The sequence below is a fragment of the Polypterus senegalus genome, chromosome 1 (genome assembly GCF_016835505.1).
Source record: "Polypterus senegalus isolate Bchr_013 chromosome 1, ASM1683550v1, whole genome shotgun sequence".
Classification (NCBI taxonomy): Eukaryota; Metazoa; Chordata; class Cladistia; order Polypteriformes; family Polypteridae; genus Polypterus; species Polypterus senegalus.
Genome location: NC_053154.1, coordinates 17,450,499 through 17,478,414, shown reverse-complemented (window position 1 = coordinate 17,478,414; position 27,916 = coordinate 17,450,499). Strand labels below are relative to the sequence as shown.

Below are 27,916 nucleotides of genomic sequence, written 5' to 3'. Positions count from 1 at the left end.
TGCAGTTTGGTCTCCAGGCTACAAAAAGGACAAAGCAGCACAAGAAAATGTCCAGAGAAGAGCAACTAGGCTGATTCAGGGCTACAGGTGATGAGTTATGAGGGAAGATTAAAAGAGCTGAGCCTTTACAGTTCAAATAAAAGAAGATTAAGAGGTGACCTGATTGAAGTGTTTAAAATTATGAAGGGAATTAGTCCAGTGGATCGAGACGGTGACTTTAAAATGAGTTCATCAAGAACAAGGGGACACAGTTGGAAACTTGTGAAGGGGAAATTTCACACAAACATTAGGAAGTTTTTCTTTACACACAGAGAAGTAGAGACTTGTGGAATAAGCGACCAATATAAAAAGGGGATTGATGTCGGAGCTCATCAAGAACTACACATTTTTATAAAACGCAAGAAAATTATCAAAGACATGCTTTTTTTTTTGGATGGTGGCTGATGATGACTTTTTGAACCATTTAATGACGTCCGAGTGTTTTGTCAATGGAGATCTCCAGCAGATTACTTGTGGGTGTCAACGTGGATTATTGAGCAACCAGGTTTCTGCCTTAACCGGGTTCATCACTTTATTTCTTTTATGCGTGTGAGACTCACTGGGACTGTCCTGGAACTTTACTTAGGCAGTTATGGACTTTTGCCACCCCTGCCTGAAATGTCAAAGGCCCATTTAAGTGAGAGCTTGCTTACCTCAGCCCCCCTGGACTCCCTGAAATGTTTCCTGCATAAAAATCCTAATGTGCTTTGTAACATTTACAGTGCATCCGTAAAGTATTCACAGTGCATCCCTTTTTCCACATTTTGTTATTTTACAGCCTTATTCCAAAATGGATTAAATTCATTTTTTTCCTCAGAATTCTACACCCAACACCCCATAATAACAACGTGAAAAAAGTTTACTTGAGGTTTTTGCAAATTTATTAAAAATGTAAAATCTGAGAAAGCACATGTACATAAGTATTCACAGCCTTTGCTCAATACTTTGTCGATGCACCTTTGGCAGCAATTCCAGCCTCAAGTCTTTTCGAATCTGATGCCACAAGCTTGGCACACCTATCCTTGGCCAGTTTCGCCCATTCCTCTTTGCAGCACCTCTCAAGCTCCATCAGGTTGGATGGGAAGCGTCGGTGCTCAGCCATTTTAAGATCTCTCCAGAGATGTTCAATCAGATTCAAGTCTGGGCTCTGGCTGGGCCACTCAAGGACATTCACAGAGTTGTCCTGAAGCCACTCCTTTGATATCTTGGCTGTGTGCTTAGGGTCGTTGTCCTGCTGAAAGATGAACCGTCGCCCCAGTCTGAGGTCAAGAGCACTCTGGAGCAGGTTTTCATCCAGGATGTCTCTGTACATTGCTGCAGTCATCTTTCCCTTTATCCTGACTAGTCTCCCAGTTCCTGCTGCTGAAAAACATCCCCACAGCATGATGCTGCCACCACCATGCTTCACTGTAGGGATGGTATTGGCCTGGTGATGAGTGGTGCCTGGTTTCCTCCAAACGTGATGCCTGGCATTCACACCAATGAGTTCAATCTTTGTCTCATCAGACCAGAGAATTTTGTTTCTCATGGTCTGAGTGTCCTTCAGGTGCCTTTTGGCAAACTCCAGGCGGGCTGCCATGTGCCTTTTACTAAGGAGTGGCTTCCTTCTGGCCACTCTACCATACAGGCCTGATTGGTGGATTGCTGCAGAGATGGTTCTCCTTCTGGAAGGTTCTCCTCTCTCCACAGAGGACCTCTGGAGCTCTGACAGAGTGACCATCGGGTTCTTGGTCACCTCCCTGACTAAGGCCCTTCTCCCCCGATCGCTCAGTTTAGATGGCCGGCCAGCTCTAGGAAGAGTCCTGGTGGTTTTGAACTTCTTCCACTTACGGATGATGGAGGCCACTGTGCTCATTGGGACCTTCAAAGCAGCAGAAAATTTTGTAACCTTCCCCAGATTTGTGCCTCGAGACAATCCTGTCTCGGAGGTCTACAGACAATTCCTTTGACTTCATGCTTGGTTTGTGCTCTGACATGAACTGTCAACTGTGGGACCTTCTATAGACAGGTGTGTGCCTTTCCAAATCATGTCCAATCAACTGAATTTACCACAGGTGGACTGCAATGAAGCTGCAGAAACATCTCAAGGATGATCAGAGACAACAGGAGGCACCTGAGCTCAATTTGGAGCTTCATGGCAAAGGCTGTGAATACTTATGTACATGTGCTTTCTCAGTTTTTTTATTTTTAATAAATTTGCAAAAATCTCAAGTAAACTTTTTTCACGTTGTCGTTATGGGGTGTTGTGTGTAGAATTCTGAGGAAAAAATGAATTTAATCCATTTTGGAATAAGGCTGTAACATAACAAAATGTGGAAAAAGTGATGCGCTGTGAATACTTTCCAGATGCACTGTACGTTGTGCAGATATCCCGGTTATATAAATGTTCAGCACCATAATTCTTAGGAAACCTAACTGGGTAGATTGATGTGTGGCTGTTTTTAAATCTTCCAGTTTAGTAGTACTTGCAGTGATGTTGTCACATTTACAGAGTAAAGTAAAACTGAATACATGAATTCTAATTTTATGTGCTTTATAAACATTACAGGGGTGTCCCACTTAAGGAAAGCAAAGCAAATAGCTTCCTTCCTTCCTCCTCCTCCATTATTTCTGAGATTTGTATTGTATTTTCAGTGACTCAAAATCAAATACCCCTCGGTCCTGATACTGGCTTTCAGCCTCTCATTTTCAAAGTAATGTCAAGTCTAGTGCACTTCCACCAGGCTGGCGAGCCTTTTGTTGTGGTTATTTTTTACAAAGGCCGACTTGTGACGGTTATTAGGCCGACCTCCAGGTTTCTGGTTGCAGGTCAGGATCCGATGTCCCTCAAGGCAAGGCGTTTCCAGGTGACATCCCGGGGTGATTCCCACGAGGAACAACAGCGGGATGCTAAGGTGGGAGTGAATCAAAAACACAGCTTAAGGCACCAGAAGCTGTAAACTACTCACCTTTTTAGTTCGCAGTCACTCCTGGGAATTTCAGACGACTGCTAGAAGGCTAATTAGTATAACACGTCTCTCGAGAAACCGTGCCACGTTGTCTGCAAAAATGAACGTGCAGGGTCACAAAATGAGCCATATTGATTTTTTTTTTTTATGGTCATATATTTGTCTGATTTTGTAAATCATAAGGACTTTCAAGGTTAAAAATCTATAATAGCTGTTTGAAATTATATTTTTCACATTTAGAAACTAGGTAGAGTGAGTGATTTGTTCAGCCAGTTGAAGGTGAGGATTGAGCTGACACCTTTGTGGGTTTAGTACAACTATTGTGTTTATTAAAACCAGAATCATTTTAATTGTCTTTGTAGTCCCTTGGAGTTTAATTTTTAAGGAGCAGGTTCTGCATTCTGCATCCAGCTAATCCCCACACACACACACACAAACACAACATACACACGCTTCTGTGAAATGTGAGAAGAGGGGAATAAAAACCTACAGAGACATGGAGAGTGTGCAACCTTCATACAGACGGGCACTGGACCAGGACTTGAATCGAGTCTCCTCTTTTTATTTCAAAATATTCCAATATACATCATGTGATAAAGACGCTGTATAGCGCCCGACCCGACACAGACTCCCACTGAGGCACGTGTAAAAACACAAAAAGACTTTATTGTTCTTCAGCTGGAGGGCACGCCTTCCCCGTGAACCCTCAGCCACAACACAGTCCAAGTAAGCCCAGTAAGCACAAATCACAACCCTTTCTTCTGGCAGCACAACTCCTCCCTGGCAACCTCGTCCTCTTCCTCCCGATTCTGGCTCCTGAGTGGTGGTTGCTGGCTCTTTTTATAGCCCACCTGGATGTGCTTCAGGTGCTTGATCACCTGCCTCTGATTGTACTTCCCGACGGGACTGTAGAGTCGTCCAGGCCGGCTCAGAGACCCAGGCAGCACCCCCTGGCAGTCACCGCAGATCCAAACAGGGCTGTGGAGAACTCCATCTCCCATGAAGCCCTGCGGGAAACTGAGGCACCATCATCAGCCAGGGAGGCTGCCACCAAGCTTCCTGGGGGAGGTACTGAGACGCCCATGGTTGCTCCCCTGGAACATATGTAGAAGGGGCGTCCCAGCTGGGCATGGCACCCGGCCGCCCGCTACAATCAATAGATCGTTTTTTGAGAAATTAGATTCAAGCATAACCTCATTTATGTGGAATTTAAAACATCCACGTATCTAAAGAGCGACCCTACAAAGACCTAAGGCGGAAGGTGGCATGGCTCTACCCAACTTTCAGTTTTATTACTGTGTTGCAAATATACAAACTATAAAAACCTGGACACAAATAGATGAACATACACAGGTTTGGTCCGCAATACAAATAAAATCCTGCAGTACTTCTTTATATTCCTTGCTTTGTACCCCAATAAATACAAGTTATCGCCAATATACTAACAACCCAATTGTGCTTCACTCACTCAGAATATGGAACCAATTGTAGGAAGCATTTTAAGAAGGAGAATCTTTTATCGGTGGCACCTCTGCACCTTTTTCCACCCTCTCAAACATATGCAGTTTTTAATATCTGTAAAACATTTGGGATTAAATTACTTAGTGATTTGTACACAGACAACGTCTTTGCATCCTACAAACGATTACGCTCCAAATTTAACTTCCCAGCAACACATTTCTTTCACCACCTTCAAATTAGAAACTTTGTTAAACAGAACCTGCCCAATTTTCCTCAATTCACACCTACTTTTACACTGGAAAAAATATTACTCAGTCTCGAGGACTCAGACAGCATTTCTGTAATATATATAAAACCATTTGACAGTCCCTCCCTTACAAAGATCCAGGAGGACAGTGGGAAAAAGATCTCTCGCTCAACATCTCAGAAAAAGAGTGGAAAGTAGCAATGCAGAGAATTCACTCGAGCTCCGTATGCCCAAAGCATAGAATTATTCAACTCCAAATGATACACTATATTGAGCACATCTGTCTCGTTTAAAACTCTCCAAAATGTTTCCAGGCCGAGATCCAACCTGTGAGCGCTGCAGTCAAGTTCCAGCCTCACTGGGTCACATGTTTTAGGCCTGCACCAAATGAACATCATTCTGGACCAAAATGTTAAAATGCCAATCAGACAGCCTTGGCGTCCCAATCCCTCCTAATCCACTAACAGCTGTGTTTGGTGGGCTCACAGAGGGGCTTAAAGTGGAGAAACTGTCATCGCCTTCACTACACTATTGGCACATAGACTTATTTTGCTAAACTGGAAGAATCCTAACTCACTTTTGTTAACTCAGTGGGTAACTGATGTTATATATTATTGAAAATTGGAAAAAATCTAATTCTCACTTAGAGGATCTGTGCAGAACTGTTTCAAAACCTGGCAGGATGTGATCAAGAACATTTTAGAATTAGCTTTTAACTGCGGTGGGCTGGCGCCCTGCCCGCGGTTTGTTTCTTGCCTTGCGCCCTGTGTTGGCTGGGATTGGCTCCAGCAGACCTCCGTGACCCTGTAGTTAGGATATAGCGGGTGGATGGATGGAATAAGCTTTTAAATTGAGGAAGCAGGTCCTCTCCCCTCTTTTACTCCATTTATCTTTATTCATTTACAAACCGGATTCCAAAAAGTTGGGACACTAAACAAATTGTGAATAAAAACTGAATGCAATGATGTGGAGATGGCAAATGTCAATATTTTATTTGTAATAGAACGTAGATGACAGATCAAACGTTTAATCCGAGTAAATGTATCATTTTAAAGGAAAAATATGTTGATTCAAAATTTCACGGTGTCAACAAATCCCAAAAAGTTGGGACAAGTAGCAATAAGAGGCTGGAAAAAGTAAATTTGAGCATAACGAAGAGCTGGAAGACCAATAAACACTAATTAGGTCAATTGGCAACATGATTGGGTATAAAAAGAGCTTCTCAGAGTGGCAGTGTCTCTCAGAAGCCAAGATGGGTAGAGGATCACCAATTCCCACAATGTTGCAGAAAGATAGTGGAGCAATATCAGAAAGGTGTTACCCAGCGAAAATTGCAAAGACTTTGCATCTATCATCATCAACTGTGCATAACATCATCCAAGATTCAGAGAATCTGGAACAATCTCTGTGCGTAAGGGTCAAGGCCGTAAAACCATACTGGATGCCCGTGATCTCCGGCCCTTAAACGACACTGCACCACAAACAGGAATGCTACTGTAAAGGAAATCACAGAATGGGCTCAGGAATACTTCCAGAAACCATTGTCAGTGAACACAATCCACCATGCCATCCGCCGTTGCCAGCTGAAACTCTACAGTGCAAAGAAGAAGCCATTTCTAAGCAAGATCCACAAGCTCAGGCGTTGTCACTGGGCCAGGGATCATTTAAAATGGAGTGTGGCAAAATGGAAGACTGTTCTGTGGTCAGACGAGTCACGATTCAAGTTCTTTTGGAAATCTGGGACGCCATGTCATCCGGACCAAAGAGGACAAGGACAACCCAAGTTGTTATCAACGCTCAGTTCAGAAGCCTGCATCTCTGATGGTATGGGGTTGCATGAGTGCGTGTGGCATGGGCAGCTTGCATGTCTGGAAAGGCACCATCAATGCAGAAAAATATATTCAGGTTCTAGAACAACATATGCTCCCATCCAGACGTCATCTCTTTCAGGGAAGACCCTGCATTTTCAACAAGATAATGCCAGACCACATTCTGCATCAATCACAACATCATGGCTGCGTAGGAGAAGGATCCGGTACTGAAATGGCCAGTCTGCAGTCCAGATCTTTCACCTATAGAGAACATTTGGCATCATAAAGAGGAAGGTGCGACAAAGAAGGCCCAAGACGATTGAACAGTTAGAGGCCTGTATTAGACAAGAATGGGAGAGCATTCCTATTTCTAAACTTGAGAAACTGGTCTCCTCGGTCCCCAGACGTCTGTTGAGTGTTGTAAGAAGAAGGGGAGATGCCACACAGTGGTGAAAATGGCCTTGTCCCAACTTTTTGTGATTTGTTGACACCATGAAATTCTGAATCAACATATTTTTCCCTTAAAATGATACATTTTCTCAGTTTAAACTTTTGTTCCGTGATTTATGTTCTATTCTGAATAAAATATTAGAAGTTGGCACCTCCACATCATTGCATTCAGTTTTTATTCACGATTTGTATAGTTCCCAACTTTTTGGAATCCGGTTTTTATTCATTTATCTATTTATACTTATTTTTACTAGCTTAAAGTTTTACTCTGCTGGTCATGCTCTCTTTCTCAGGGGTGAGGGTTAATTTGTTTCAAACCTTGTTTTGTAAAACTTGAGTTATTTGTATGGAATGTTATTTGATTGTTCAAATAGAAAAAGAAATGGAACAAACCAGTAGGTGGTCCATATAAACAGCCAACCGGACTGGTCTGCCCACACAGTGACGCAGTATAAGAAGTGCCGGAGCAGACTGGATTTGCCAAGGACACTCGGGTCTTTGGATGTACACAGCAAGCTGCTGGAACTGTTCTGTCAGTTGTACCGCGTCCAGCTCGCGTTAAGAGGTTTCTGTCGAAACCTAAAGTATCAGAGATTCACAGATGAGCATCTCTTGCCTACAGTGATGTCTACAGGTGTCACATCTAACCTAACAATGTTCCTTTTAAACGGATGAATGAATGGAGGTGATTAGATTAGATCAGGACAGATTAACTTTATTAATCCATCCATCCATTATCCAACCTGCTATATCCTAACTACAGGGTCACGGGGATCTGCTGGAGCCAATCCCAGCCAACACAGGGTGCAAGGCAGGAAACAAACCGCGGGCAGGGCGCCAGCCCACCGCAAAACTTTATTAATCCCAAGGGGAAATATAGATGCATACAGCAGCAGAAACATAAAAACATGACAAGTCCTTGTCGGTCCATAGCTGGACTGTTGGCTCTGCCATGACAAGAGGCTGGAGACTTTTTCCCATACCACACAACGTGTTTCATGCACAGTTTTCTGAATGGTGGACTTTCTCAGTAGGTACTGGAAATGTAAGGAAGAACAGGATTCCCCAGTTGCCAAAACCTTTGGGGGGGGGGTGATAATAGAAATAGAGAATTCTACACATACACACATTATCAACAAAATAATAATTGATAATAATAGAGAATTTGAAACAGTTTGTAGGTTTGTGCCAATGATATAACTTTAGCTACTGTGGATTACAGGGTGAGTCAAAATGATGTTAACACTAATGGGACTGCTATGTATACAATTTTTGTGGACAATTTATGTGCCATATATGGTACACGTGTTGAACACGATGGCGAACAGGTCAAGACCTTCCTGTAAATCATCTTGCACATATGAAGTATGTTTTGTGAATAAATTGTTTCCGCCATTCAAATGTTAACATCATTTTGACATTAATGCGGGTGGGTGAGTGCATACGCCAGTACTGTTTGTATATCACTATATAGCCTCCCTTCAGGGCTAACACACTGACTCCCATATTGGTTGACCGGCGTGTAATATGGTGGTGTACCTGCTGCAGCAGGCGATCAAAACTCAAAGCTGACCATATTTGAAGAACTTGTGTGGAAATCGTCACATTTCTTCATAGATGACACAAAGGCCTCCTTTCTTCTCTGCCTACGTCGTCGTTATCAGGAGGATTTTTAACACAAGGAGCTCAGGGTTCAGGTCGAATTAAGCAAACTGATCCATATTATGAGCACATTACCCCAATTTTGGCTTCCCATCACTGGCTTCCAGTTCCTTTTCGAATCCATTTTAAGATCCTTGTGTTTGTTTTTAAATCCTTTAATGGTTGTTGTGCCTCATTTTATTTGTCGGAACTGCTGACCCCCGTATGTCCCGTCTCGCTCTCTCAGGTCAGCAGGCCAGATGCTGTTGGTATTAACAGTGCAGAGAGCCCATGCTGGTGAATTGCACTGAACTAGCTGGTGTTAATAGGGCACAGAGTCTACTTGGATAAGTAGCACTGAACTAGTTGGCATCGACAGGGCAGGGCGCCCACTCAGACTAGTGGCACTGAACTAGTTCATGTGAATTTCCCCTTGAGATTAATAAAGTATCTATTATATAGTGCCTTTCACATCTATCTATTATATAGTGCCTTTCACATCTATCTATCTATTATATAGTGCCTTTCACATCTATCTATCTATTATATAGTGCCTTTCATATCTATCTATCTGTTCGTTTTAACAAGCCAGATAGCCTGCTTGACTGGTTGCCACTGAACAAGTTGGTTTTAACAGGGTAGTGAGCCCACTTGGGTGAATGGGACTGAAGTAGTTGGTGTTAATGGACCCAAGAGCCCACTCGGGTAAGTGGCACTAAGCTAATTGGCATTTACTGGTTAAGGAGCCTGTTTGGCTAATTGGCCCTAAAGTAGCTGGCATTAACAGGCCTGAGAGCCAACTCAGCTGATTGGCACTGAACTAGTTGGTGTGAACAGGCCACAGAGCCTGCTTGGCTGGATGCCACTGAACAAGATGGTTTTAAGAGGGTAGAGAGCCCACTTGGGTGAATGGGACTGAACTAGCTGGCATTAACAGGCCTGAGAGCACATTCAGCCGATTGGCACTGAACTAGTTGGCATTAACAAGACAGAGAGCCTATTTAGCTAATTGGCCCTGAAGTAGATGGCATTAACTGGCCTAAGAGCCCATTCAGCCGATTGGCACTGAACTAGTTGGTGTTAACAGGCCAGAGAGTCCACTCAGATGAGTAGCACTGAACTATTTGGCATCAGTAGGGCAGGGAGACCACTCAGGCTAGTGGCTCTGAACTAGTTAGCGTTAACAGGCCAGATAAGCCTGCTTGGCTGGATGCCACTGGATAAGTTGGTTTTAGCAGGGTAGAGGGCCCACTTGAGCAAATGGGACAGAAGTAGCTGGTGTTAACAGACCAGAGAGGCCGCTTGGGCAGGTGGCACTGAGCTAGTTGGCATTAAGAGTGCAGATATCCTGTTTGGCTGATTGCCACTGAACTAGCTGGCATTAACAGGCCTGAGAGCCTGCTCAGCTGGATGCCACTGAACAAGTTGGTTTTAACAGGGTAGAGAGCCCACTTGGGTAAAAGGGACTGAACTAGTTGGCATTAACAGGGCAGAGAGCCCACTCAGCCGACTGGCACTGAACTAGTTGGTGTAAACAGCTCAGTGTTATTGTGACACATGTTCCACATGAAAGCTGGTTTCAGATTTACCCAGCAAAGAAAAACAAGACGTCTACCAAGTGCTTTCCCGTGCACAGACTAATTATAAAGTTAAAAACACATGTCTGCTGGTTCACTTCCTACTTTTAGCTTGGGGCCATATAATTATATTAAAAAAAAAAGACTTTGCATTTAAAAAAAAAAAAAAAGGTATTGCCAAATTAAATCATTTGATCCTCCTGCTTTTAATCATTCTTGGCCCGTACCTGAAAAGGTGCAGAGCAAATGTGATAAAAAGCTAAATGTGCCTCTGGTTAACACGCAGCTCTGAACAAGCATCAGCGGTGCCAAACTCTCACCAGGACTGCACTTGCTACACTTTTATATACATTCGGGTTTGCATTTTTGTTCCTTTGTTGCGCTGTCATTAGCTTTCCAGATCTGCTTTTTCCAGTAAGGTCTGCCATATACTGTCCTCTGCAGGAAACAGCCAGTGGTGGGATGTGAGCTCATTTCATGGAACATTCACTCACACAAGCAAATTTAATAATAATTTGTAATTAATTATTTAATCGCACAACAGGATTTGGGGGATTTTCTGCTGTTCTTCTCTATGGCAACCCTCAGGTTGAACTGAAATCATCCAGAGATGATGGTGACAAATGATTACATTTACTATATAGAGTGCTTTTCTTACTCCCCAGAGCACTTTACATGGACAGAAGGAAGCCACCTGAACCACCAGCATTATCTGCCACCCACCTGGATGAGGCAGCAGCCACAGCCATTTTTTCTCCCATATGCTCACCACACATTAGATAGTAGATGGTGAAGGGGTGAGAGCAGCCCGTTAGGGACAGGGGATGATTAGGAGGTCAGAATGACCAGGCCGTGGTGGGCAATTTAGCCTGGACATGATGATACACCCAACTCTTTACGGAGGATGTCCAGGGATCTTTTCTGACAGACAGCGAGTCAGAATCTCAGGTTTTTTTACATCCCATCCAAAAGACAGTGCCACATTTACAGCACAGTGTCCCTGTCACTGCACTAGGGCATTGGAGTCCGCATTCAGGCCACAGGGTAAGCACCCCATATTTATAATAGATACCTATATTATTATTTCTATAGATATACTGGGGGGTTCCCCCCCCCGCTCGCTTCGCTTGCCAACTCCCCCAGCCTGCGCTATGCGCCAGCTACTTCACGTCTCTGCCACTCGTGTTGTGAAGAGGGGGACTGAACCCCCCCCTCAAGGAGACATGGTCGCTCATCCCAAACCCCCTCGTAAACGGTGATACAATGGGAAACAAATCCAGTTTTTTTTTTTATTTTAAACCTCCTCTTTGCTCGATCAGCTGCTGGTGCTGCCAAGTCACATGATCTGCATCTCGCGCGGCACTTTAAACATTTACAAGCCTGTACAGCAGCTGTCCTACTCTTTGTCTTTTATTTCCAGTCCCAGGCGTGGTTACATTTCTTGGCACAAAGTCTTCTCTCCCGGGATGCGAGTTCTTGATATTTTTTAGTTTATAATTTAAAAACAGAATAAGAATCTGAATATCTAAGAACATCACATTAAAGTTTGATAAATTCTGAAAAGAATGATACCAAACATATATATGTAGGTTTTAAAATGAGCCAATTTAAAGCGTGACAAAAAAGTCACATAAAATGGTTGCACTATTAGGCTTAGGATTTTATATTTATATTTTTATATTTATACTAGCGACTGGGAGCCCGATTCATTCTACGTTTGTGAAATCCATACTTTTCTCTTCAAAGAATTATTTGTTTTGTTAAGTCCTTGAAATGATTTTGTTATCATGGCTGATTTGTGCTTAAAACAGACCTTTTCGGCCGATGTAATGAAGAGCTTCCTGTTTAAACGGGCTGCGAGACGTGAACTCAGCTCTTGGCGCACCTCATTTGATTTTTCCGCAAACAAATTTTCAGAAGAGTCGGACTGAGGGACTGGGCGGTCTCATGGTCTGGAATCCCTACAGATTTTATTTTTCTCCAGCCGTCTGGAGTTTTTGTTTTTCTGTCCCCTGGCCATTGAACCTTACTCTTATTCGATGTTAATGTTGATTTATTTTTATAATTATGTCTTTCATTTTCTATTCTTTAATATGTAAAGCACTTTGAGCTACTGTTTGTATGAAAATGTGCTATATAAATAAATGTTGTTGTTGTTGTTGTGGAATAATAATTATGTTGGCGTGATTATTTTAGATTTGAGATCAGCTAAAATTTAAACAATGACCGTTAATACCCAGTTAATACTCAGTTTGCTTAAAGATGTCAGAAGGACGGATGCCAAAACCGAACTGCCCAAAGATAGATTTCGACGTACCAAGCAAATGGCGATACGTTCTAAATTACTTACGGTTCCGGAGCTGTCGAAGGGTTTAAGTCAGTCGACGATGTTAGTCCTGGAAAGCACACCCCACCAAACCAATGTTCCAAAAACCAACCGAACTTACTGTTATCTGCTCGCACCAACACCGATCTTATTATACTCGGCCGTCCAGCGGCATCACTGAAGCATTCAAACATTCTTAGCCAATCACGCAATACTGCGTCCGCGTTTGCCACGTGATGTTCTAACTACAGAGGCAGAGTCTCGTTGCATGGTTCTAACTTGTATTGAGTCGAGGTATTGACACGAACACCATACATACGGATAGTATCAAATTATATATAAGGATATATATATATATATACAGTATGTATATGTATATAGAGTAGATCGATATAACCTCCTTTGATGAGAGGTTTACTTACCTTGGCAGTGACATTCATGTCTCTGGTGACACTTCCTATGAAGTCAGTAGATGGACTGGGAGAACATGGGGGATTCATGAGGTCACTGGAAAGGGTGTGTTTGCACTCTCTGCAAAAGGTCGAAGGTCCAAGTCTTTAGAGTCCCGGTGCTTCCTGCTTGTGAGACATGGACACTTTCCAGTGACCTGAGATGAAGACCGGACTCCTTCAGTACTGTGTCTCTTCAGAGAGTCCTTGGGTACCGCTGGTCTGACTTTGTGTCACAACTCCCCGAGGGTGATCTGTCTCACAGGATCCTCATTGTTGAGGAGCCAAGCGGCTGGACCAGGCCAAGGGGACACCCACATAACACCTGGCTCGTTACGGAGGATGTCCAGGGATGTTTTCTGACCACAGAGAGTCAGGACCTCAGGTTTTACATCCCATCCAAAAGATGGTGCCATATTTACAGCATATTGTCCCCGTCACTGCACTAGGGCATTAGGGTCCGCATTCAGACCACAAGTATATACAGTATAATAGATACCTATATTATTTCTTTTTTTTTTTTTTTTTTATTATTTATTAATTTTATTACAATCAATACATAGCAATCAAGTTTTTACAAAAAAAGAATTATGCTAAGAACAGATCGATCCCCACCCTTGAGAGAGAGAGCAAGCCAAGCGGTGTAAAATTTAAGGCTTGTAAAATACCTAAATCAACAAATTCTCTGTGCTTTATAAAATCATTTCAAAATATTACTGATTAGATCCTGCCATGTTTTGAAAAAGTCTGCACAGATCCTCTAACTGAGTATTTGATTTTTCCAATTTTAAATAATATAACACATCAGTTTCCCACTGACTTAAAAGAGGAGAGTTTGGGTTCTTCCAGTTTATCAGAATAAGTCTGCGTGCCAACAGTGTAGTGAATGCAATCACAATTTGTTTGTCTTTCTCCACTTTAAGCCCCTCTGGAAGAACCCCAAACACAGCTGTTAATGGGTTAGGAGGGATTGTGAGTCCAAGACTGTCTGAGAGGTAATTAAAAATTTTTGTCCAGAATAATGTTAATTTGGAGCAGGCCCAGAACATGTGACCCAGTGAGGCTGGGGCTTGGTTGCAACGTTCGCAGGTTGGATCATGCCCTGGAAACATTTTGGAGAGTTTTAGTCGAGACAGATGTGCTCGATATATAATTTTGAGTTGTATAATTGTATGCTTTATGCATATGGAGCTTGAGTGAATTCTCTGCATTGCTACTTTCCACTCCTTTTCTGATATATTAATTGAGAGGTCATTTTCCCAGTGTCCTCTTGGATCTTTGAAAGGAAGGGATTGTAAAAGGATTTTATATATTGTAGAGATGGAGTCTAACTCCTTGAAATTGAGCAATAATTTTTCCAGCGTGGATGAGGGTGCAAGATGAGGAAAATCTGGAAGGTTCTGTTTAACAAAGTTCCTGATTTGAAGATAGTGAAAGAAATTTGTAGCTGGAATGTTAAATTTGGAATGTAATTGTTCATAGGATGCAAAGACGTTGTCTATATAAAGATCTCTAAGCAAGTTAATTCCAAATTTTTTCCAGATATTAAAAACTGCATATGTTTGTGAGGGTTGAAAGAGGTGGTTCTTTGCAGGGTGCCACAGAAAGAAGCTTCTCCGTCTTAAAATGCTTTCTACATTGGTTCCAGATTCTAAGTGAGTGGAGCACAATTGGGTTATTAGTGTATTGCCGATAGCGTGTGTTTATTGGAGCACAAAGCAAGGAATACAAAGAAGTACTGCAGGATTTTACTTCTATTGCGGTCCATGCCTGTGTATGTTCTTCTATTTGTGTCCAGGTTCTTATCGCCTGTATATTTGCCGCCCAGTAATAAAACTGGAAGTTAGGTAGAGCCATGCCGCCTTCTGCCTTTTGTCTTTGTAGGGTCGCTCTTTTGATGCGTGGATGTTTAGAATTCCAAATAAATGAGGTTATTGTTGAATCTAATTGCTTAAAGAATGATTTATTAATGTATATTGGTATGTTTTGAAATAAAAAAAGGAGCTTAGGAAGAATATTCATCTTCCATCCATCCATTTTCTAACCCGCTGAATCGAATACAGGGTCACGGGGTCTGCTGGAGCCAATCCCAGCCAACACAGGGCACAAGGCAGGAACCAATCCTGGGCAGGGTGCCAACCCACCACAGGACACACACAAACACACCCACACACCAAGCACACACTAGGGCCAATTTAGAATCGCCAATCCACCTAACCTGCATGTCTTTGGATTGTGGGAGGAAACCGGCGCCGGAGGAAACCCACGCAGACACGGGGAGAACATGCAAACTCCACGAGGGAGGACCCGGGAAGCGAACCTGGGTCTCCTAACTGCGAGGCAGCAGCGCTACCACTGCGCCACCGTGCCGCCAGAATATTCATCTTAACAGTGTTAATTCTTCCAGCTAGTGTGAGATGAAGGGTTGACCATCTATGCAAGTCTTGTTTAATTTTTTCCATGCAGACGAAAATTTTGTTGATATAGAACTTTATGTTTACTTGTGATGTTTACCCCGAGGTATTTAAACTGTTCTGCAATGATAAAAGGTAGGGTGTCTAATCTAATATTATATGCTTGAGAATTCACTGTAAAGAGTACACTTTTATTCAGATTAATTCTGAGACCAGAGAGCTTTTGAAATTCTGTGAGTGCTGCTAAGACTGCAGGCACAGAATTTTCTGATCCGATATATACAGTACCATATCATCTGCATATAATGAGATTTTCTGTTCCAGTCCTTCTCTGCTAATCCCCTTTATCTGATCAGCATTTCGACAGTGTATTGCCAGTGGTTCAATGGCAATCGCAAACAGCAGTGGTGACAAAGGGCATCCTTGTCTTGTGCCACGTTCTAGTTTAAAGTAGTCTGAGCAAATGTTATTGATGCAAACTGAAGCTTCTGGGTTAGTATACAGTAATTTAATCCATGCACAAATGTTCGGGCCAAACCCAAACTTCTCAAAATAGTAAAAGGTATTTCCATTCAATCATGTCGAATGCTTTTTCTGCATCCAATGATAATAATATTTCTGGGGTGTTTGATTTAGTTGGTGAGTATATTACATTAAACAGGCGTCGAAGATTTGAAGACAAGTGTCGGCCCCTAATAAATCCAGTTTGGTCTTGTGATATTACTGAGGGAGCACTTTTTCCATCCTTTTAGCTATGATTTTAGAGAGTATTTTAACGTCGTTATTCAGAAGTGAAATTGGTCTGTATGATGCACATTGTAATAAGTCCTTATTTTGTTTTGGGAAGACAGTGATTAGTGCTTGGCGAAAGGTTTGGCGATTGGTTATCTCTGGCTTCTGTAAATGTTGCTAATAGGAGGGAGCTAGCTGAGCGGAGAATTTCTTGTAAACTCTACCTATATTATTTCTATAGATATAACCGCCCTTGTCGAGAGGTTTGCTTACATCGGCAGTGACATTCGTGTCTCTGGTGACTCTTCCTGTGAAGTCAGTAGATAGATTGGAAGAGCACAGGGGTTTGTTGGAAAGGGGTGTGTTGACGCTCCCGATATCTCTGCAGAAGGACGAAGGTCCAAGCCTTTAGAGTCCTGGTGCTTCCTGTCCTTGGGTACTGCTGGTTTGACTTTGTGGCACAATTCCCCGAGAGTGATCCGGCTCACAGGATCCTCATTGTGGCTGAACCAGGCCAAGGGGACGCTCACGTAACACCTGGCTGCAGCAGGTAGAGGGTCATTTCTGGACCTTGTGTCTGCCAACCAGGATCCCAAGCCGTTTCGTCGTGTGGTGGTTGCAGCAACACGCTGTACCAGTGCATGCTCCCCAACCTGATGTGTATTGCATGTTTGTGTGTTATGTACGTGTGTGTATGTCTGTATATATATATAAATAATTTATTTTCCTTTATTTCCCCCTAATTAATAAAGACCTAGATCGGGGTCTCCAACACGTTGCTTGCGAGCTACTGGTAGCTCACAACCCCTTTCCAAGTAGCTCGCTAAAGGGTTAATGAATCCTACATAAATTTGAAAACTTGATTAGTCAAATTAGGGGTGGGCGTCTTTCCAAAAATCCTATCACGATCCTTTTAACATAAAATCATGATCCACAATCTGAATTGCAATCTCTCTTTTCAATGTGGCTTACACTTAAGAGAATATTTGGACTCAAACTCCTCAATTTTAAATATCAAACAAAGTTGAATTGAATTGTTCTCTCGTTCACTAGCTAAGCGGAGTTAAGGACCACGTCCCGCTGCCGAGTGAGTGAGGAAGGCCCTCCATCGACCCGCAACATGGATCTCGGATTCGCGCAAATAAATCGGTACGGCAAACGAACTGTGATACAATAGCGAAATGAGAGAAGTCGCAAAATCAACCGGAATGTTCAAGCAAATTGTAGAAAAAACCCGATCTAAATCCGTTAAGTAGTCTATCCATCCATTATCTAACCTGCTATATCCTAACTACAGGGTCATGGGGGTCTGCTGGAGCCAATCCCAGCCAACACAGGGCGCAAGGCAGGAAACAAACCCCAGGCAGGGTGCCAGCCCACTGCAGCTGTTGAGTAGTTCTCTTGTGAAAAGCGGGCAGACAGACAGATAGAGAGAGATAAATTGGATTCTGCATCTCGCGCGGCACTTTAAACATTTACAAGCCTGTACAGCAGCTGTCCTACTCTTTGTCTTTTATTTCCAGTCCCAGGCGTGGTTACATTTCTTGGCACAAAGTCTTCTCTCCGGGATGCGAGTTCTTGATATTTTTTAGTTTATAATTTAAAAACAGAATAAGAATCTGAATATCTAAGAACATCACATTAAAGTTTGATAAATTCTGAAAAGAATGATACCAAACATATATATGTAGGTTTTAAAATGAGCCAATTTAAAGCGTGACAAAAAAGTCACATAAAATGGTTGCACTATTAGGCTTAGGATTTTATATTTATATTTTTATATTTATACTAGCGACTGGGAGCCAGATTTCTACTTTTGTGAAATCCATACTTTTCTCTGCAAAGAATTATTTGTTTTGTTAAGTCCTTGAAATGATTTTGTTATCATGGCGCTGATTTGTGCTTAAAATGGACCTTTTCGGCCGATGTAATGAAGAGCTTCCTGTTTAAACGGGGCTGCGAGACGTGAACTCAGCTCTTGGCACCTCATTCGATTTTTTCCGGCAAACAAATTTTCAGAAGAGTCGGAATAATAATTATGTTGGCGTGATTATTTTAGATTTGAGATCAGCTAAAATTTAAACAATGACCGTTAATACCCAGTTAATACTCAGTTTGCTTAAAGATGTCAGAAGGACGGATGCCAAAACCGAACTGCCCAAAGATAGATTTTGACTGTACCAAGCAAATGGCTATACTTTCTAAATTACTTACGGTTCCGGAGCTGTCGAAGGGTTTAAGTCAGTCGTGATGTTAGTCCTGGAAAGCACACCCCACCAAACCAACGTTCCAAAAACCAACCGAACTTACTGTTATCTGCTCGCACCAACACCGACTTATTATACTCGGCCGTCCAGCGGCATCACTGAAGCATTCAAACATTCTTAGCCAATCACGCAATACTGCGTCCGCGTTTGCCACGTGATGTTCTAACTACAGAGGCAGAGTCTCGTTGCATGGTTCTAACTTGTATTGAGTCGAGGTATTGACACAAACACCATACATACGGATAGTATCAAATTATATATAAGGATATATATATATACAGTATGTATATGTATATAGAGTAGATCGATATAACCTCCTTTGATGAGAGGTTTACTTACCTTGGCAGTGACATTCATGTCTCTGGTGACACTTCCTATGAAGTCAGTAGATGGACTGGGAGAACATGGGGGATTCATGAGGTCACTGGAAAGGGTGTGTTTGCACTCTCTGCAAAGGTCGAAGGTCCAAGTCTTTAGAGTCCCGGTGCTTCCTGCTTGTGAGACATGGACACTTTCCAGTGACCTGAGATGAAGACCGGACTCCTTCAGTACTGTGTCTCTTCAGAGAGTCCTTGGGTACCGCTGGTCTGACTTTGTGTCACAACTCCCCGAGGGTGATCTGTCTCACAGGATCCTCATTGTTGAGGAGCCAAGCGGCTGGACCAGGCCAAGGGGACACCCACATAACACCTGGCTCGTTACGGAGGATGTCCAGGGATGTTTTCTGACCACAGAGAGTCAGGACCTCAGGTTTTACATCCCATCCAAAAGATGGTGCCATATTTACAGCACATTGTCCCCGTCACTGCACTAGGGCATTAGGGTCCGCATTCAGACCACAAGTATATACAGTATAATAGATACCTATATTATTTCTTTTTTTTTTTTTTTTTATTATTTATTAATTTTATTACAATCAATACATAGCAATCAAGTTTTTACAAAAAAAATTATGCTAAGAACAGATCGATCCCCACCCTTGAGAGAGAGCAAGCCAAACGTGTAAAATTTAAGGCTTTAAAAATACCTAAATCAACAAATTCTCTGTGCTTTATAAAATCATTTCAAAATATTACTGATTAGATCCTGCCATGTTTTGAAAAAGTCTGCACAGATCCTCTAACTGAGTATTTGATTTTTCCAATTTTAAATAATATAACACATCAGTTTCCCACTGACTTAAAGAGGAGAGTTTGGGTTCTTCCAGTTTATCAGAATAAGTCTGCGTGCCAACAGTGTAGTGAATGCAATCACAATTTGTTTGTCTTTCTCCACTTTAAGACCCTCTGGAAGAACCCCAAACACAGCTGTTAATGGGTTAGGAGGGATTGTGAGTCCAAGACTGTCTGAGAGGTAATTAAAATTTTTGTCCAGAATAATGTTAATTTGGAGCAGGCCCAGAACATGTGACCTAGTGAGGCTGGGGCTTGGTTGCAACGTTAAGGTTGGATCATGCCCTGGAAACATTTTGGAGAGTTTTAGTGAGACAGATGTGCTCGATATATAATTTTGAGTTGTATAATTGTATGCTTTGCATATGGAGCTTGAGTGAATTCTCTGCATTGCTACTTTCCACTCCTTTTCTGATATATTAATTGAGAGGTCATTTTCCCAGTGTCCTCTTGGATCTTTGAAAGGAAGGGATTGTAAAAGGATTTTATATATTGTAGAGATGGAGTCTAACTCCTTGAAATTGAGCAATAATTTTTCCAGCGTGGATGAGGGTGCAAGATGAGGAAAATCTGGAAGGTTCTGTTTAACAAAGTTCCTGATTTGAAGATAGTGAAAGAAATTTGTAGCTGGAATGTTAAATTTGGAATGTAATTGTTCATAGGATGCAAAGGCGTTGTCTATATAAAGATCTCTAAGCAAGTTAATTCCAAATTTTTCCAGATATTAAAAACTGCATATGTTTGTGAGGGTTGAAAGAGGTGGTTCTTTTGCAGGGTGCCACAGAAAGAAGCTTCTCCGTCTTAAAATGCTTTCTACATTGGTTCCAGATTCTAAGTGAGTGGAGCACAATTGGGTTATTAGTGTATTGCCGATAGCGTGTGTTTATTGGAGCACAAAGCAAGGAATACAAAGAAGTACTGCAGGATTTTACTTCTATTGCGGTCCATGCCTGTGTATGTTCTTCTATTTGTGTCCAGGTTCTTATCGCTGTATATTTGCGCCCAGTAATAAAACTGGAAGTTAGGTAGAGCCATGCCGCCTTCTGCCTTTTGTCTTTGTAGGGTCGCTCTTTTGATGCGTGGATGTTTAGAATTCCAAATAAATGAGGTTATTGTTGAATCTAATTGCTTAAAGAACGATTTATTAATGTATATTGGTATGTTTTGAAATAAAAAGGAGTTTAGGAAGAATATTCATCTTAACAGTGTTAATTCTTCCAGCTAGTGTGAGATGAAGGGTTGACCATCTATGCCAGTCTTGTTTAATTTTTTCCATGCAGGCAGTGAAATTTTGTTGATAAAGAACTTTATGTTTACTTGTGACGTTTACCCCGAGGTATTTAAACTGTTCTGCAATGATAAAAGGAAGGGTGTCTAATCTAATATTATATGCTTGAGAATTCACGGAAAGAGTACACTTTTATTCAGATTAATTCTGAGACCAGAGAGCTTTTGAAATTCTGTGAGTGCTGCTAAGACTGCAGGCACAGAATTTTCTGGATCCGATATATACAGTACCATGTCATCTGCATATAATGAGATTTTCTGTTCCAGTCCTTCTCTGCTAATCCCCTTTATCTGATCAGTATTTCGACAATGTATTGCCAGTGGTTCAATGGCAATTGCAAACACCAGTGGTGACAAAGGGCATCCTTGTCTTGTGCCACGTTCTAGTTTAAAGTAGTCTGAGCAAATGTTGTTGATGCAAACTGAAGCTTCTGGGTTAGTATACAGTAATTTAATCCATGCACAAATGTTGGGCCAAACCCAAACTTCTCCAAAATAGTAAAAGGTATTTCCATTCAATCATGTCAATGCTTTTCTGCATCCAATGATAATAATATTTCTGGGGTGTTTGATTTAGTTGGTGAGTATATTACATTAAACAGGCGTCGAAGATTTGAAGATAAGTGTCGGCCCCTAATAAATCCAGTTTGGTCTTGTGATATTACTGAGGGAGCACTTTCTCCATCCTTCTAGCTATGATTTTAGAGAGTATTTTAACGTCGTTATTCAGAAGTGAAATTGGTCTGTATGATGCACATTGTAATAAGTCCTTATTTTGTTTTGGAAAGACAGTGATTAGTGCTTGGCGAAAGGTTTGTGGAAGAGATTGGTTATCTCTGGCTTCTGTAAATGTTGCTAATAGGAGGGAGCTAGCTGAGCGGAGAATTTCTTGTAAAACTCTACCTATATTATTTCTATAGATATAACCGCCCTTGTCGAGAGGTTTGCTTACATCGGCAGTGACATTCGTGTCTCTGGTGACTCTTCCTGTGAAGTCAGTAGATAGATTGGAAGAGCACAGGGTTTGTTGGAAAGGGGTGTGTTGACGCTCCCGATATCTCTGCAGAAGGACGAAGGTCCAAGCCTTTAGAGTCCTGGTGCTTCCTGTCCTTGGGTACTGCTGGTTTGACTTTGTGGCACAATTCCCCGAGAGTGATCCGGCTCACAGGATCCTCATTGTGGCTGAACCAGGCCAAGGGGACGCTCACGTAACACCTGGCTGCAGCAGGTAGAGGGTCATTTCTGGACCTTGTGTCTGCCAACCAGGATCCCAAGCCGTTTAAAGCGTGGTGGTTGCAGCAACACGCTGTACCAGTGCATGCTCCCCAACCTGATGTGTATTGCATGTTTGTGTGTTATGTACGTGTGTGTATGTCTGTATATATATATAAATAATTTATTTTCCTTTATTTCCCCCTAATTAATAAAGACCTAGATCGGGGTCTCCAACACGTTGCTTGCGAGCTACTGGTAGCTCACAACCCCTTTCCAAGTAGCTCGCTAAAGGGTTAATGAATCCTACATAAATTTGAAAACTTGATTAGTCAAATTAGGGGTGGGCGATCTTTCCAAAAAATCCTATCACGATCCTTTTAACACAAAATCATGATCCACAATCTGAATTGCAATCTCTCTTTTCAATGTGGCTTACACTTAAGAGAATATTTGGACTCAAACTCCTCAATTTTAAATATCAAACAAAGTTGAATTGAATTGTTCTCTCGTTCACTAGCTAAGCGGAGTTAAGGACCACGTCCCGAAGCTGCCGAGTGAGTGAGGAAGGCCCCTCCCATCGGCCCTCAACATGGATCTCGGATTCGCGCAAATAAATCGGTACGGCAAACGAACTGTGATACAATAGCGAAATGAGAGAAGTCGCAAAATCAACCGGAATGTTCAAGCAAATTGTAGAAAAAACCCGATCTAAATCCGTTAAGTAGTCTATCCATCCATTATCTAACCTGCTATATCCTAACTACAGGGTCACGGGGGTCTGCTGGAGCCAATCCCAGCCAACACAGGGCGCAAGGCAGGAAACAAACCCCAGGCAGGGTGCCAGCCCACTGCAGCTGTTGAGTAGTTCTCTTGTGAAAAGCGGGCAGACAGACAGATAGAGAGAGATAAATTGGATTTTATATATTATAGATTAGTAAACCTTCAAAATAATGTGCAGTTACAACAACAACAACAACATTTATTTCTATAGCACATTTTCATACAAACAGTAGCTCAAAGTGCTTTACATAATAAAGAATAGAAAAATGAAAGACACAATTATAAAACAAAATAAATCAACATTAATGAACATCGAATAAGAGTAAGGTTCAATGGCCAGGGGACAGAAAAACAAAAACTCCAGACGGCTGGAGAAAAAAATAAAATCTGTAGGGATTCCAGACCATGAGACCGCCCAGTCCCCTCTGGGCAATCTACCTAACATAAATGAAACAGTCCTCTTTGGATTTAGGGTTCTCACGGAAGGGCTTGATGATGATGATGGTCATGTAGACTTTAATACGTCCATCATTGTTGGTTAAAGTCTCAACAGCATTGTAAGCATTTCTGGAGCTTAGTAGAGCCTGATAACTGTAAGAATCTTCACCAAGCAGCTCTGAAAATGTCTGCTTTGTTTGGGTCTCCATACCTCTGTGAGTCTGACGTGAATGTCATGAAGTCAAAGTACAGAACAAGACGGGCAGACAAACATTTAAAGGACTCCATCAGAGTGAACCTCAGTGGCTCCACTCCACCAGACACCTGCCTCTCTTGTTGAGTCACCTGACTAACTAAAAACACGTCACACACGCAACTGGACCTGTGAGTAAAGTGACATGTGACAAAATGACAAACGAAGAAGGAATATCTGTGGATTTGGATTTGCATTGTTTTGTGTTGACAGCATTCCTGTTTTAATTCAACAGTGTGAGATACATTAGAAAATGCACACAGACATACAAAATGAACTTGCAGGTGAATTAAATATTGTTTTGTGTTGTTTTAATGCAAAATGTGAGTAAATGTTCAGGCAAAACAAGCTTAATCAGTTTGTTTGGCTTGAAATAAGCGATGAGAATAAACGTTAGAAAACATGAGTATAACATTTCTATTTTGTAAAAGTAGCTCTCAGGGGAAACCCCTCCTTGATGGACATTTACAACTCCCGCTGCCTCAGCAGAGCAAAAAACATCATCAAGGACAGCTCCCACCCTGGCTCTGATCTGTTTGACCTGCTGCCCTCAGGGAGGCGCTACAGGCGCATCACAACAAAGACAAACAGACTCAATAAAAAGTGTGCTCCCAAAGGCCATAACCGTTCTAAACTCACACATGCACTGACAACACAGTCTAACCCCCCAACCCCTGGACTTCCTTCTGTCCATCAACTGTGCAATATCCAATATCTAAATGGGACTGATAATAACTGTGCGATATCTGTATACCATACAGCAGGGGTGCCCAATGCGTCGATCACGATCGACCGGTAGATTGTAAAGGTACTGCAGGTAGATCGCGTTGCATTAAAAAAAAAAATGTTTAAACGTTAGTCTATCATATATCCTGCCTATGGCATTTGCCACTTGATTGACATACAGGGCGGCCAGTCTGACATCTCTTCTCTTCTAACACGCTGGTCATCCCGCACTCACGATCAAACGCGCAAGTTACTGTAAAACTCCGGCTGTGATCGAGTTAGCCTTCCAATTTATATCGACTAAAGAAGGGATTTAACAAAATGTTTGAGGAGGGCATGGGCTGGATGTGGAATTGGAAGAGGATTTTTTTTTTCTCACAATGTCACAATCGAAGTGCGTTTGTCTGATCTGTCAATCTATCATTGCTATTCCAAAGAAGGAAAATGTGGAAAGGCACTTTGGAACTGTTCATAAAAACTACGAAACTGACGTCCTTCAGAAAAGTGATCTGAGAAAGAGAAAGGAGAGGGAACTAAAATCGCAGTTAATCGGACATTTTTCACTCGGCTGAAGTCAAAAGCTCCTTGACTGCATTATTCGAGTCTACTTATTTATGCGAGTCAGCCTTTTCTCACATGAAGATTATTAAATCCAAATACTGTAGTGACCAGAAATGTATTGAATTGTTATTGTGCCATAAAGGTTATTCAGTTATACGACAACATACATTTTATATGTAAAGTATACTCAGTGTGTGTGTGTTATATATATATATATATATATATATATATATATATATATATAAACTGCTCAAAAAATTAAAGGAACACTTTGAAAACACATCAGATCTCAATGGGAAAAAGAAATCCTCCTGGATATCTATACTGATATAGACTGGGTAATGTGTTAGGAACGAAAGGATGCCACATCGTTTGATGGAAATGAAAATGATCAACCTACAGAGCCCTGAATTCAAAGGCGCCCCAAAAATCAGAGTGAAAAATTATGTGGCAGGCTAGTCCATTTTGCCAAAATTTAATTGCAGCAACTCAAAATTATACGCAGCACTTTGTATGGCCCCTGTGTTCTTGTATACATGCCTGACAACATCGGTGCATGCTTCTAATGAGATGACAGATGGTGTTGTGGGGATCTCCTCCCAGATCTGGACCAGGGCATCACTGAGCTCCTGGACAGTCTGAGGTGCAACCTGGTGGCATTGGATGGACCAAAACATAATGTCCCAGAGGTGTTCTATTGGATTTAGGTCAGGAAAGTGTGGTGGCCAGTCAATGGTATCAATTCCTTCATCCTCCAGGAACTGCCTGCATACTCTCACCACATGAGGCCAGGAATTGTCGTGCACCAGGAGCCACTGTACCAGCATAGGGTCTGACAATGGGTCCAAGGATTTCATCCTGATACCTAATGGCAGCCAAGGTGCCTTTGTCAAGCCTGTAGCGGTCTGTGTGACCCTCCATGGATATGCCTCCCCAGACAATCATTAACCCACCACCAAACTGCTCATGCTGAATGATGTTACAGGCAGCATAATGTTCTCCATGGCTTCTCCAGACCCTTTCACTTCTGTCACGTGCTCAGGGTGAACCTGCTCTCATCTGTAAAAGCACAGGGCACCAGTGGTGCATCTGCCAATTCTGGTATTCTATGGCGAATGCCAATCGAGGCTGCATGCTGCTGGGCAGTGAGCTCAGGGCCCATTAGAGGACATGGGGCCCTTGGGTCACCCTCATGAAGTCTTTCTGGTTGTTTGGTCAGAGACATTCACACCAGTGGCCTGCTGGAGGTCATTTTGTAGGGCTCTGGCAGTGCTCATCCTGTTCCTCCTTGCCCAAAGGAGCAGATACTGGTCCTGCTGATGGGTTATGGACCTTCTATGGCCCTCTCCAGCTCTCCTAGAGTAACTGCTTGTCTCCTAGAATCTCCTCCATGCCCTTGAGACTGTGCAGGGAGACACAGCAAACCTTCTGGCAATGACACGTATTGATGTGCCATCCTGGAGAAGTTGGACTACCTGTGCAACCTCTGTAGGGTCCAGGTATCGCCTCATGCTACCAGTAGTGACACTGACTGTAGCCAAATGCAAAACTAGTGAAGAAACAGTCAGAAAAGATGAGGAGGGAAAAATGTCAGTGGCCTCCACCTGTTAAACCATTCCTGTTTTGGGGTCATCTCATTGTTGCCCCTCTAGTGCATCTGTTGTTAATTTCATTAACACCACAGCAGCTGAAACTGATTAACAACCCCTCTGCTACTTAACTGACCAGATTAATATCCCATAAGTTTCATTGACTTTATGCTATACTCTGATTAAAAAGTGTTCCTTTAATTCTTTTGAGCAGTATATATGTGTATATATATATATATATATATATATATATATATATATATATATATATATATATGTGTGTGTGTATATATATATATATATATATATATATATATATATATATATATATATGTGTGTGTGTGTGTGTGTGTATATGTGTGTATATATATGTATATGTATATATATATAAATGTAGGCAGATAATTTTAACCCGGTCATTTTAAAAGTAGCTCGCAAGCCAAAAAAGTGTGGGCACCCCTGCAGTACAATATCATTACTCTCAGGGTCCATCATCCACTACTCACTGCACATGATCATCATTTTTATGCAACATTTCAATTATGCGCAATAACCCAATAGTGCAATAGTTCTTATTCTTTCCATATGGATATGGCATCACAGAACTTTTTTGCAACTTTTTGCACCAATTGTTGATTTCCTTGTTGTATTCTACATATATGTCTGCACTGAAGGAGCTGCTTTTAATCTCATTCTACATGTGTATAGTTACAATAACAGGCACTCAATTCTATTCTAAAGACCCCTGACCTTGACAGAATAGCACACCCTCTCAGGGTCATACATGAAGTGTGAATTGAGCCATTCCCATTCACGTTTCCCTTATATTTGTGTCTTTCTGTGATGGACTCAATTCCATTGCACTTTTTAAACCCCTGAAATACAATGCAGTTGTATTGTCGTTTTATTTCTCTAATTGGAGTACAGGCAGGTTAAGTGACCCGTGGCAGATTGCACAGTCCATGGCAAAGAATGAACTGGTGGCCTTTTATTTAGCCAGTAGGCCTCTCTGTCCACAGAAGCAATACAGACGACGTGCTGTCCCAATTAAAAAATATGGAATTAATTCGGAAGGGCGGTGTTAAAAATCTTAACTGCACATTTTAAACCAACAGTCCCCTCTAGTGGACAAAAATATGTACTGTATGTTTATAAGACATCCACTCTTGGTGCTTTCAAGACGCATTGTGTGGATTCACGTCATTTTTAAACAAGGAGCACATCTCAACAAGGAGGTTTTAATTAAGGAATTTATGGATCTTGTAATTATTTCAACACCATTATTTGGTAACAGGGCTGCACAGTGTTGAGTGCTTCTACATCCTGGGTTGAGTGTCTTGGCTTTTCCAATTGAGTTTGCGTTTTCATCTCCCTGTGTCTTTGTGGGTCCAGAGACTTGCACATTGGGTTGGTGATTCCAGATTAGCCCTATGGGAGTACGCATGGGGGGAGTTAACAGACCTTGAAATAAATTTGGAAAAAATAAACACAGAGTGGGGTTCTCTGCCTATCCAAGCATCTATAAAGATTTAC

General features: G+C 41.9%; 1 protein-coding gene across 1 annotated transcript in view; it reads left to right on the top strand.

Moving 5' to 3' along the window:
* Positions 1–27,916, top strand: part of LOC120523247 (ras association domain-containing protein 8-like) — a 145,804-nt gene that overhangs the window by 108,547 nt on the left and 9,341 nt on the right. The gene's annotated exons all lie outside the window — the stretch shown is intronic.